Source organism: Oncorhynchus gorbuscha, linkage group LG05 (assembly GCF_021184085.1).
Source record: "Oncorhynchus gorbuscha isolate QuinsamMale2020 ecotype Even-year linkage group LG05, OgorEven_v1.0, whole genome shotgun sequence".
In the NCBI taxonomy this organism is placed as follows: domain Eukaryota; kingdom Metazoa; phylum Chordata; class Actinopteri; order Salmoniformes; family Salmonidae; genus Oncorhynchus; species Oncorhynchus gorbuscha.
The window spans coordinates 58793980-58805850 of NC_060177.1; the positions used below are offsets into that span (position 1 = coordinate 58793980).

Consider the following 11871-nt stretch of genomic DNA (forward strand, 5'->3'; position numbering starts at 1 on the left):
TGTGCATACATTCTACGTATGGGTGGTCCCGGGAAACGAACCCACTACCCTGGCGTTACAAGCGCCATGCTCTACCAACTGAGCTACAGAAGGACTTGATTTGAGGGCAGCACAGGTTAACTGTCCTGTTGCATAACAATCACATTTTGGAACAGTAATTGCATTCTCACATCACATGCATTAAAAAAAACAATGCTGGGGCAACCGTTCGATATATTTGGAATTCATGTGTGAAAAGATTACGGTAAAGGTTAAAGTTTGTAATAGGCTTAAAATATTAAAATATCAAAACAACGTTCTATGGCTAGCGCTCACTGTTGCCCCTATTGGCCAGATTTCACGTCATCTCTGATATCCTCAGACATGGATGATGGATGTCGAATACTGACTTGTATCACGGGTGACCTGGCTGCAAAATGAGCAGAGATGCTCCTCTGGGTTTAACTGTAGATTTGGAAACTAGAAGTGCTCTTGAGTAGAATGGACCCCCCTTTTATTGCGACACAACATAGGCTACACAATAATTGTGTAGCCTAAAGTGCGATATGTATGTCCAATATGAAAAAAATATTGGATTTAAGAGGATTTTCCACAATAACCAATGTTCTATTATGTTTGCCCTAACTATTAATTTACTAAGGAATGATATCTTATTCTGAAGGATTCCAAAAATCCGTGACCCGGAAGTACTTAGTTATTCTTGCCTGTTGTGACAATGGTGTAAGGAAGCGCTGACCCAAACAGTGAACAGCGAGCAACGACGACGTATCCTAGCTCAAACACAGAAAGCGAAACATTTAATACGACGACTGGTGAGTGTATAATTTTCGGCTGTCATACATAAACTGCATGCATTCGGTCAGTGAGTGGGCTAATGATACCAGGTACCAAAGCCACACCAGTATAAACAGCTGGTGCCTGGACGGGGTGGTCATTCCAGGATTATACCGAGATATATGACATTTTACACCTGTCATGTTGAATATCAATAACATATGTATTTAAGCATGATTTATAATGGAAGAATGGCTTCAATCATTATCGGTGTTTCCACTGCGCAATCTTGCCTACTGATGTCGACTGTGAGGACGGTTTTTAGAGATGATTTGCTTGCTTATCCAATGGCTATGTTCAGCTTGTTAAAAAAACAAACTTGGCTACCTTTTCTTATGGGTCATACTTCTAGGCTACTCATGCATTTTCACGATTATTATAATTTTGTTTTTCGTTTGCAGGGTTTCAAATTGAAATTTCGATTAAATATCTGAATGTGTCTTCATTTGAAACGAGGCAATGCCAAAGACATGGGGTGCATTAAGTAATCCGAGAAAGTGCTCCTTTGAACTGTCTTGTCGACAGCAGCCAACGGAGGATTTACTGGTGTGTTTTTGATTAGCCTTGCTGAGAGAAGGGGAGGTGGAAGAAAAATCAGGGGAAACCTTTCTCGGATCTGAAGTTTACCATCGCAGAGATCCTTGTCTGCGTTTTTTCTCATTAGAACTTGCTTCTAAAAAACGGTGACGGTGGTGGCATCCCAGTGACCGAGTCACATGGCAGAGCGAGCGCAGTTGTGCGGGCACCACGTCACGACTGTTCTCAAGCCACTGCGCTGCCAAAATGCAAATTGCGGTTATAATTTAGAATAACTGACAGCCAAGTGTTTTTTAATAAAAATAAAAAAACTTTCACCTGTTTGTCTTATATGAAAGGAACTTAAATTAACAGGAAACAAAGCCAATTGGGCTTCTAAACGCCGTAAACGACTTCTAAAAGCCAGGCTTTTGTGACATCCGTCATTGCAGTCGGCTTCTTTATCAGGATAACGTTACAGCAGTTGATAAGACTGAGGCGGATGGAAGTGTGGCATGATCTACGTGCTGGAATGCGGATCCGACTAGGAATTGACCTCTGTCATGCAGGTTTGTTAGTCATGCTTAGTAATTGGACGCTTAATATTAAATGACTTAATAGCTCAGCAGTTGCCGCATACTCTCACTTAGATAATTAGTCAGAAACTGCTGTGAATGTGAGTGAGCCTATGTCCAATGCCATGGCAATGCACTCTACTCCAACCTGAACTAAATGTTCTCATGCTGATCTGTTTAGTTTTTTCCCCCCTGGACCTCCTGCAAGAACTTTCTGAGGAATTGTGAAGTAAGAAATAGTAGTCTACTGCTATTCTCCATGGGGTAGATTTTCAGCATGTGGCAAGCTTTCCGCCTTCTGTAATTCAATTAGTAGTATTGCTGGAATGAATCCATTCTCATAAGGCAAACTTTGAGTCCCACCAGGCAAACCTGTGGGACCAACTGTTGCGGCCATGTTATTCTGACATACTTGTTATTGTGTCTCAAGCTAAGCTTTGTACTTACTAGGAGAAGGCCACAGTAAGTGCTGGAACTCACTTCCAAAGCAAAAGATGGGTATGAAAATGTGGTGTTATTTTGGTCAGAAAAGTCAGCGCCGTCTTTAATCTGCCGCTGAACGTGTTGGGGATGCTCGTAATTTTGTGTCCACTACCGGTAAATCGGTAAGTCGCTGTCTATCTTAACTTATCTGAAATGCAATTTCCTGTCGGCTCATTTGAAATTCTGTGGACTCCAGAAAGACTTCCTACTGTAGTTGGGCAATTCCACGTTAATGGAATTTCGCTGAGACGAAGATTTTTCACTTTAAATGTATGCCAAATCAAAACCATTGATTTTGAAGTTTAACGAACCATACAACTCTATGCACAAGGACAACTTATCAATTTACACTGAACATTTTACAGAAACACATTCTGGAAGAACTGATCTGTTTTTTATGTGACTACTACAACGGAATTTCATCATGGGTCCCAGATCTGGGCGACACAGAGATGCATAATTATGGGTATGAATATCATTCTCTCCATGGTGATGTATCCTGAATAGGTACACAAAGGTAGAAATATGAAATATCCTCCTTTGCATATTTGAGTATTATTCTATCACTGGCTATTATTTGAATGATCATAGACGACTATGTTTTTCAAGTTTGGACATTCAAAGTACAGCTCGGTAGAGTATAGAGCAGGGTTCTTAAACCTTTTTTTCCCAGGCAACCCAGGGACCCCCATCATACGTTAGAAAAATTAATTTTAGCAGGTGAATGATAATGGCAATGAGAAGTAATCAACAATTTAAAAATAATCGTTTTGGTAGATAATTTTTCATTATTTTGACCTCCCCACATTAGGATTGGAAGAGACCCTATTAGCTAGAAGGTTACTCCAAACACATTTTCACATTCAAGAACAGCTGTTTTGGTTAGCCATGTGTTGTCAAAAATGAATGTTTAAGTCAAGGAAACATATCGGCAGCCAGTAGAACTTGCCACACTGGGTGCTTTTTCAAAACCTGTGTCAGATACTCCAGTGAGTGTAATTTCCTCGACATTAGGAGTTGAGAAATCAAGTTGACATTGTTGTAGATATGATTTTCCTCTTCTACTATAGGTATGTTGTGATATCAAACAAATCAGGCATGTCATTTTTCTATTAATAGTAAATGATTATTTACTTAACCAACAGTAGCATATTTCTGTCCTGCTAATGCTGTTTTTGATGGTCTCCGTTCAAGTTAACTGCAGCAAATCTGAGCGTATGGTCACTAGAGATGGCTTGAGCTGACAAATGAGTTAGACTGCATTACAGAGGCAAGCTGTGGTGGGTGTAACCGAGATAAAGATAGCCAGGAGGAGTTTAGAACAATTCCTCATTGTCTCTAAATAATCCTTGCACCTGGGAAACTAAGCCAGGGAGGGGTTAAGACAATACCCACGTGCAGGTAACGACAGGATGAACCCAGAGTGGCTTATCATGCTCCTTGGTCTGCACGAGGGGGGTTGAACCAACCATGACTGAGCATTGTTAGTGTCAGCTATATATAGTACTCTGCATTTGTGTAAAGGTTAGGTTACTCGGTCCAACACTCAAGGGTGGGGGGGGATCGACCAGCCTCATTATTGCAATAATGAATCAAAATTAAATAAAGATGATTGTTTGAAGAAATGACAATCTCTCTCAGTACTGAATTAACAATGACAACGTAATTAAATATCTGTTTATTCTGTTGCTGGTGATATTCATAAAAACATTGCAAAAATATATTTTTGCGGACACACTGCTGTACCTCTGCGAAACCTCTAGAGTGCCATGGACCCCCGGTTGAATACCCCTGCAGTAGAATACAGTTTTTGGTAACGGAATTTCAAGGCACAGAGAAATGTTTTTTTAAATATATGTTTTGATAGTGGTCTTTACTTCAACATTAATGTGTTTCGATGTATTTCTAATACCTTTTTTAAAGCGTCAATCAGCAGTTGAAACGATAACAAAGCATTTTCCACCCCTGCTTCTGTAAAAGTTGAGGGGTGGGGCTGGAGAAATGTAACAGAGGTATGGGTGCCGAGGTAAGGACTGACCATCCGTGTTATCAAAATTATAGTTTAAACCTTGTTTTGAGTCAGTGTTTGCTTACATTTACTTTGTTTACAAATAGCTCGTAACCCTGCACATTGATCTGGCACTCCCTGTATATAGCTTCATTCTTGTGTATTTTATTCCTCTTGTGTTAGATAATAATGTTAAGTCTGCGTCATTGGGAAGGGCTCGTAAGCTAGCATTTCACGGTAAAGTCTACACCTGTTTTATTCACTGCATGTGACAAACATATTTAATTTGTAAAAAAAAACGTGTTGTCACACGTGGTCTGCCACTGCGAGGACGATCAGCTGTCCGTCCTGTCTCCCTGTAGTGCTGTCTTAGGCGTCTCACAGTACGGACATTGCAATTTATTGCCCTGGCCACATCTGCAGTCCTCATGCCTCCTTGCAGCATGCCCAAGGCACATTCACGCAGATGAGCTGTGAGCCTGGGCATCTTTCTTTTGGAGTTTTTCAGAGTCAGCAGAAAGGCCTCTTTTTAGTGTCCTAAGTTTTCATAACTCTGACCTTAATTGTCTACCGTCTGTAAGCTGTTAGTGTCTTAACGACCGTTCCACAGGTGCATGTTCATTTATTTTTTTGGTTCATTTAACGAGCATGGGAGACTGTGTTAAAACCCTTTACAATGAAGCTCTGTGAAGTTATTTGGATTTTTACAAATTATCTTTGAAAGACAGGGTCCTGAAAAGGCACATTTCTTTTTTGTTTTCAGCTTGAGTACTAATAACCATTATAAAATGCAGTCCACCTCACCATTTACAATAAACAGTGATTGGAAGAAGTGCATGAAAGTGAAAGCTTATGCCAGTGGGTGAATAGTTGACATATAGAAATAACAGACAACACCTGTCACTCAAATATTTAACAATGCTCATTATTCTCTTAAACAGAATGTCTGTTAAACCAAAGCCTGTTACAAGTGCTTCATAGAACAGCCGCTCGTTACTACATTCTAGAACATCTCAGGTGAAACCCCCCCCTTTCCTCCGCCAGGTTGCTCTGTAGTCTGCCAGGGGCCAGGGGGAGTGTCATGTTGAAGCTGCTCTTCCACAAAGTGCTGGTGTTGACCTGTCTTCACCATTCACCTCACTGTACCTCCCTTCCAACGTAAGATAACTCCAGCTGCTCTGTCTCCACCCTCTTCCACCACTAGGCCCGGAGAAAGGTAAATCTACTGTACTATAAAAATGTCTGTGAGCTTAACGCAACCAATTGTATTTGATCACCTGCTGTACTGTCTGACTCATTTAATGTCCGGAAATGATACAATGTGTACAATAGTCTTAGCTAGGATTGACATTAAGGGTTGTGGTATTGCTTGGGATAAGTGAACTAAGCAGTCACAAGTTGAGCCTGCTCTAAGGTTGCCCCTTTGAGCAGGTGGGGGAAAAAATACATGTGAAAACCACCTACCAAGAATTCCAGTCGCTTAAACTCATCTTTCTGGTTCATTTACATTACATTTACATTTAAGTCATTTAGCAGACGCTCTTATCCAGAGCGACTTACAAATTGGTGCATTCACCTTATGACATCGAGTGGAACAGTCACTTTACAATAGTGCATCTAAATCTTAAGGGGGGTGAGAGGGATTACTTATCCTATCCTAGGTATTCCTTAAAGAGGTGGGGTTTCAGGTGTCTCCGGAAGGTGGTGATTGACTCCGCTGTCCTGGCGTGGTGAGGGAGTTTGTTCCACCATTGGGGGGCCAGAGCAGCGAACAGTTTTGACTGGGCTGAGCGGGAACTGTACTTCCTCAGTGGTAGGGAGGCGAGCAGGCCAGAGGTGGATGAACGCAGTGCCCTTGTTTGGGTGTAGGGCCTGATCAGAGCCTGGAGGTACTGAGGTGCCGTTCCCCTCACAGCTCCGTAGGCAAGCACCATGGTCTTGTAGCGGATGCGAGCTTCAACTGGAAGCCAGTGGAGAGAACGGAGGAGCGGGGTGACGTGAGAGAACTTGGGAAGGTTGAACACCAGACGGGCTGCGGCGTTCTGGATGAGTTGAAGGGGTTTAATGGCACAGGCAGGGAGCCCAGCCAACAGCGAGTTGCAGTAATCCAGACGGGAGATGACAAGTGCCTGGATTAGGACCTGCGCCGCTTCCTGTGTGAGGCAGGGTCGTACTCTGCGGATGTTGTAGAGCATGAACCTACAGGAACGGGCCTCCCCATTGTTTAAGTAGAAGACCGACAATTTATGCCAGCGAAGCCTCCTCTGAGATTCTGTTAACTGAAAACAACCAAAAATAAAGAATTTCAGTACTGATCTTTCTGATTCCTCCGCCATGTTTAGGTGAAAGGCAAGCAATGTATTGCACTTCTGCGTGTAAATAGCCAATTTACATTTTCGTGCATATTATCGTAATCTTCGGGGCAGCCCAAAAATACTTCTGACTTGCCCGATGGGCAAAGTGCCGTTCAGACTTTAAACGTCAATCCCTTCCTTCATAGCGCCGCCTTTGTGCTGGTGTTGAATTACACAAAGGTAGTGTGATGTTATAGCCTGGAAATCAAGACTGAAGCATATGCTACTCGTTTACTATTGTTTCACTGTTGAGCGGGATTTCAGTCTGGATTTCCAGGCTAGTAATGTGACACAATCCCGACAACCGTTTCTGTTCTGTCCAGGTCTTTGGTCCTCGTGGAAAATGTCCTATGCGTATCAGAACCTGTTCAGCTGGAGTCAACCTCGATTGACACGACCGCGGCATCTCCTCTTCCTTTTACTGGGCTTCTTGTGCTACTTAGTTCCTCCCACAGGTAAAATGCACCGATATATTTCTCTGGAAATATTCACGGTTTCATGGTTGTCCAAGATGTAAGAATGCATGAGATGTATTCCTTGATTTGATTGTTTTGTTGTACTCACCATACACTTGATTGAATCCAAGACATTAAAACATGAATACTGTTGTCTTAACAATAGATGCTTGCCTTTATTACTTTGGGTGTGCCTTTCCTTTCTGTGTTTATTGGGTTGTTAGTAATTGTTTATACTGTCTGTTGGTTCTGAGGCGTGTATGCACACTTCGGTGGTTGCTCACTCCGAATGGCTGTTTTTACAGCGTGGAAGCCACAAGTCATGGTGAGTTACAATGTAGGCCGGACAATCGGTCCTCTGTGAGTCCGTGTCGCTCGGGTAGGAGGGGAATGACTAAACAGAGGCGAAAGGCTCCATTCTCTAAAAGAAAGCAAAAGGGGCCCAATCGCTGCAAGCAGTGTGTTACACAGAGTTTAGGTTACACCCACATCCCATAATATTCAGCTCCCGAGCTATGGCAACAATAGCCATGGGAATAGCTGCGCTGTCAGTGAGTGTCTGAGTCTGTGATGGTGTCTTGTCTAGAGACAAACAAAAAGGCAGGATGAAGGTATGTTCTTGAAGCCCTTTGACCTTTTTGACTTTGGTGATAATAAGGCTGTCAGGGAAAGGCCTCGTTTACCTTACCTTTTCTCATCTGCCTAGCACATTAATGTCTGATTGCACTCACCTGGCTTCCCAGAGCTAAGAAAGAAGGATCTAAAATCTAAACATTCAGGGCCCTAATCAATGTTCCCTCTAATTTATTTTGGCACTGAGCAAATTTCATGTCTGCTGAGCGCAAACTTTAACGTGAAAATGCTGTGCAATTTCCAGCATGTGTTTACTGTGAACACCTGAGGCTGTACCCACTAAGTTACAGTTTTAACAGTGGCCAAGTAGGTTACTGTGGCTATTTTGATCATTAAAGAGACCTACCGGTGTGGTCTGCCATCAAAAACAATGAAGAAAATGCACCCGTAATATTTTAACATGGAAATAGCTATTCTATCATTCAAGTCTACAGTAGCAGCCAGCAGCTAATATATTGTGTTCAGTGTAGGCCTACATTCCATGAGACTTTTGAAAATAACGTCCAGGGTTTGACATTAACCTGTTTATCCACTTGTCCTTCAAACAAGGTGGTGACTGAAAATGTTGACGTGTTTGATGCAAGGAACCACTTTACAAAATACAATGTATTATTATTCCCATATCGTTTATTATAGAGATTCATACAAATTATGCTAGTCTCTGCCTATTGGCTACTTTGCTTATTTAAGCATGTCTCAAAATACAACACTGCCCCTTTTTAAGACAAACAAATGCTCTCTAGAAATGTACATGTTTTGTGCCCTTGTAGGAAGCAATCGCTCCCCTATTTCTATCCCCTCCTCTCTCTTCTCTCCTCCAGACCATTTCCGGAGACCTTCTCCCTTACCTCACCTCGCTCATCAACTTATCCCTGACCGCTGGCACGTCCCTTCCGTCTTCAAGAGAGCGAGAGTTGCACCCCTTCTGAAAAACATGATCCCTCCGATGTTAACAACTACAGACCAGTATCCCTTCTTTCTTTTCTCTCCAAAACTCTTGAACGTGCCGTCCTTGGTCAGCTCTCCCACATCTCTCTCAGAATGACGTTCTGATCCAAATCAGTCAGGTTTCAAGACTAGTCATTCAACTGAGACTGCTCTTCTCTGTATCACGGAGGCGCTCCGCACCGCTAAAGCTAATTCTCTCTCCTCTGCTCTCATCCTTCTAGACCTATCGGCTGCCTTCGATACTGTGAACCATCAGATCCTCCTCTCCACCCTCTCCGATTGTTTATTGCGTCCTACCTGACAGGTCGCTCCTACCAGGTGGCGTGGCGAGAATCTGTCTCCTCACCACGCGCTCTCACCACTGGTGTCCCCAGGGCTCTGTTCTAGGCCCTCTCCTATTCTCGCTATACACCAAGTTACTTGGCTCTGTCATAACCTCACATGGTCTCTCCTATCATTGCTATGATCACAATTAATCTTCTCCTTTCCCCTTCTGATGACCAGGTGGGAATCGCATCTCTGCATGTCTGGCAGACATATCGGTGTGGATGACGGATCACCACCTCAAGCTGAAGCAAGACGGAGCTGCTCTTCCTCCCGGGAAGGACTGCCCGTTCCATGATCTCGCCATCACGGTTGACAACTCCATTGTGTCCTCCTCCCAGAGCGCTAAGAACCTTGGCGTGATCCTGGACAACACCCTGTCGTTCTCAACTAACATCAAGGCGGTGGCCCGTTCCTGTAGGTTCATGCTCTACAACATCCGCAGAGTACGACCCTGCCTCACACAGGAAGCGGCGCAGGTCCTAATCCAGGCACTTGTCATCTCCCGTCTGGATTACTGCAACTCGCTGTTGGCTGGGCTCCCTGCCTGTGCCATTAAACCCCTACAACTCATCCAGAACGCCGCAGCCCGTCTAGTGTTCAACCTTCCCAAGTTCTCTCACGTCACCCCGCTCCTCCGCTCTCTCCACTGGCTTCCAATGCATCCGCTACAAGACCATGGTGCTTGTTTTACGGAGCTGTGAGGGGAACGGCACCTCAGTACCTCCAGGCTCTGATCAGGCCCTACACCCAAATAAGGGCACTGCGTTCATCCACCTCTGGCCTGCTCGCCTCCCTACCACTGAGGAAGTACAGTTCCCGCTCAGCCCAGTCAAAACTGTTCGCTGCTCTGGCTCCCCAATGGTGGAACAAACTCCCTCACGACGCCAGGACAGCGGAGTCAATCACCACCTTCCGGAGACACCTGAAACCCCACCTCTTTAAGGAATACTTAGGATAGGATAAAGTAATCCTTCTCACCCCTTAAAATATTTAGATGCACTATTGTAAAGTGGCTGTTCCACTGGATGTCATAAGGTGAATGCACCAATTTGTAAGTCGCTCTGGATAAGAGCGTCTGCTAAATGACTTAAATGTAAATGTAAATTTCTGATAACAGGTAATCTAACTGGGCTAATAACTCAACTAGCAAAGGATATGAACAAAATGTGCACACGTGGCTACATGCAGCTCTCGCTTTGATCTCAAAACAAGTGCATCTACTCACAACCGCTCATGCTGTAAACACAGTCCAGGTGAAAGTAAATGGCAGAGATCCATATATGACAATGGTCTATTTGCATATAGGCCTACTGCAGCTCAGATTGTTTATGCCTCACCTCTGTGTACAGTACGGCCTGAGTAGTGCGTGTCAATGCAATAGACTCCTACTCAGATGCGTTCTGCCCACAACAAAATATCTTGCGTAGTTGGTTTTGTTTCAGTATGTTACATTGAAAGTGACTAATATTCCGTTGATTTGATCACATTTTCCACAGTAAAGGGAATTGTTGAGTGTTAACAGGGAAAACTCTTGAGTTAACATGCAAGCCGAGATCTACCGTTTAGATTTTTTTTCGTGACTTACAAAACCTAAGCCTATGCAACATTAACAAATTAAAAACAGTACTGTAGCAATGAGTTTCGCGAAGTAAGCTATAGGCCCAATACAGTATTTCTGCATATTGGCTTTGCTTGAATTGCCCTGCCAATGCATTGTTGGCCATTTTTGTTTTATTGTATTTCACAATTTGAGGTAGGCTATATGATCACACCGGTAATAGATCCGCTGTTGTATTACATGTGAGGCACAGCTGAGTGAGCATACATTTAAATAATTTGTTTTTTATTTGTATTTTACTGAGCTGATGGTGCCTGCATCTGAGGGTCAGTCTCAGCGGAGGGGGAGAGAGCAGCAGACTGAGGGTCCGCCTCTCAACATCCCTCCGCTCTCCCTTTCTTCCGCTGACCTAAAGGGACACCTTCTTCCAGCTGATGGGGCGACTCACTTCTCACCGCATTATTACTGCCTCACGCACAAATGTATGTTACTCCTATGAATAGAGGAAGTGAAATATTAAAGCGATATTAAATAAGACCCAAGCCACTAATAAGAAAAACAACAACTCAAGCATATAGATACACTTTCCTACTCATTCATTACTGCTTGTTGTGGTGCTGAGTGGAAATAGGAAGAATGATCATTTTAGGCCTTGTAAAAGTGTTGAATACAAAGTGTATTCAACACTCAGTCAATGCTGAGTAAGAACTTAAACATGAACTCACTCATAACAGCAGCTCTTTGCTGTATTCGTTGACAGTCTGTCTCTAGTCATGGTTTTAAATGTTTTGAAATCTCACAGTATCAACTTTGCTGTAGCTTTCATTTATGTCTGCTACGTTACTGCAGACATGGTCATCTGAGCCATACGATTGGCCAGCGGTAGGCCTACAGTGCACTTAGAGTGAACATTGGCCCCAAGCACCCACAGAAAATACCAATCCCTGTCCCAGATGGCAAAGTCACTGATCGCGTCCTCTTTATATCCCATAGACCGGCGCACAATTTGGCCCAGCGTTGGCCGGGGTAGGCCGTCACTGTAAAAAAGAATTTGTTTTTAACTGACTTGCCTAGTTAAATAAAAAATATATATACACACACTCTCTATAACAACTCTTTCATCCTCTTTCCCTCTCCAGGTGTATCTGCCGAGATCTGCCGGGTGACCGGGGGGAGTGTT

General features: G+C 43.4%; 1 long non-coding RNA gene across 1 annotated transcript; it reads left to right on the top strand.

The window, feature by feature from the left end:
* Positions 1-707: 707 nt before the first annotated feature.
* LOC124036169 lies at positions 708-11865 on the top strand. Its single transcript, XR_006838876.1, has 4 exons — positions 708-812; positions 5461-5632; positions 7094-7225; positions 11831-11865. It is a non-coding gene; the product is annotated as an uncharacterized LOC124036169 (long non-coding RNA).
* Positions 11866-11871: the final 6 nt, after the last annotated feature.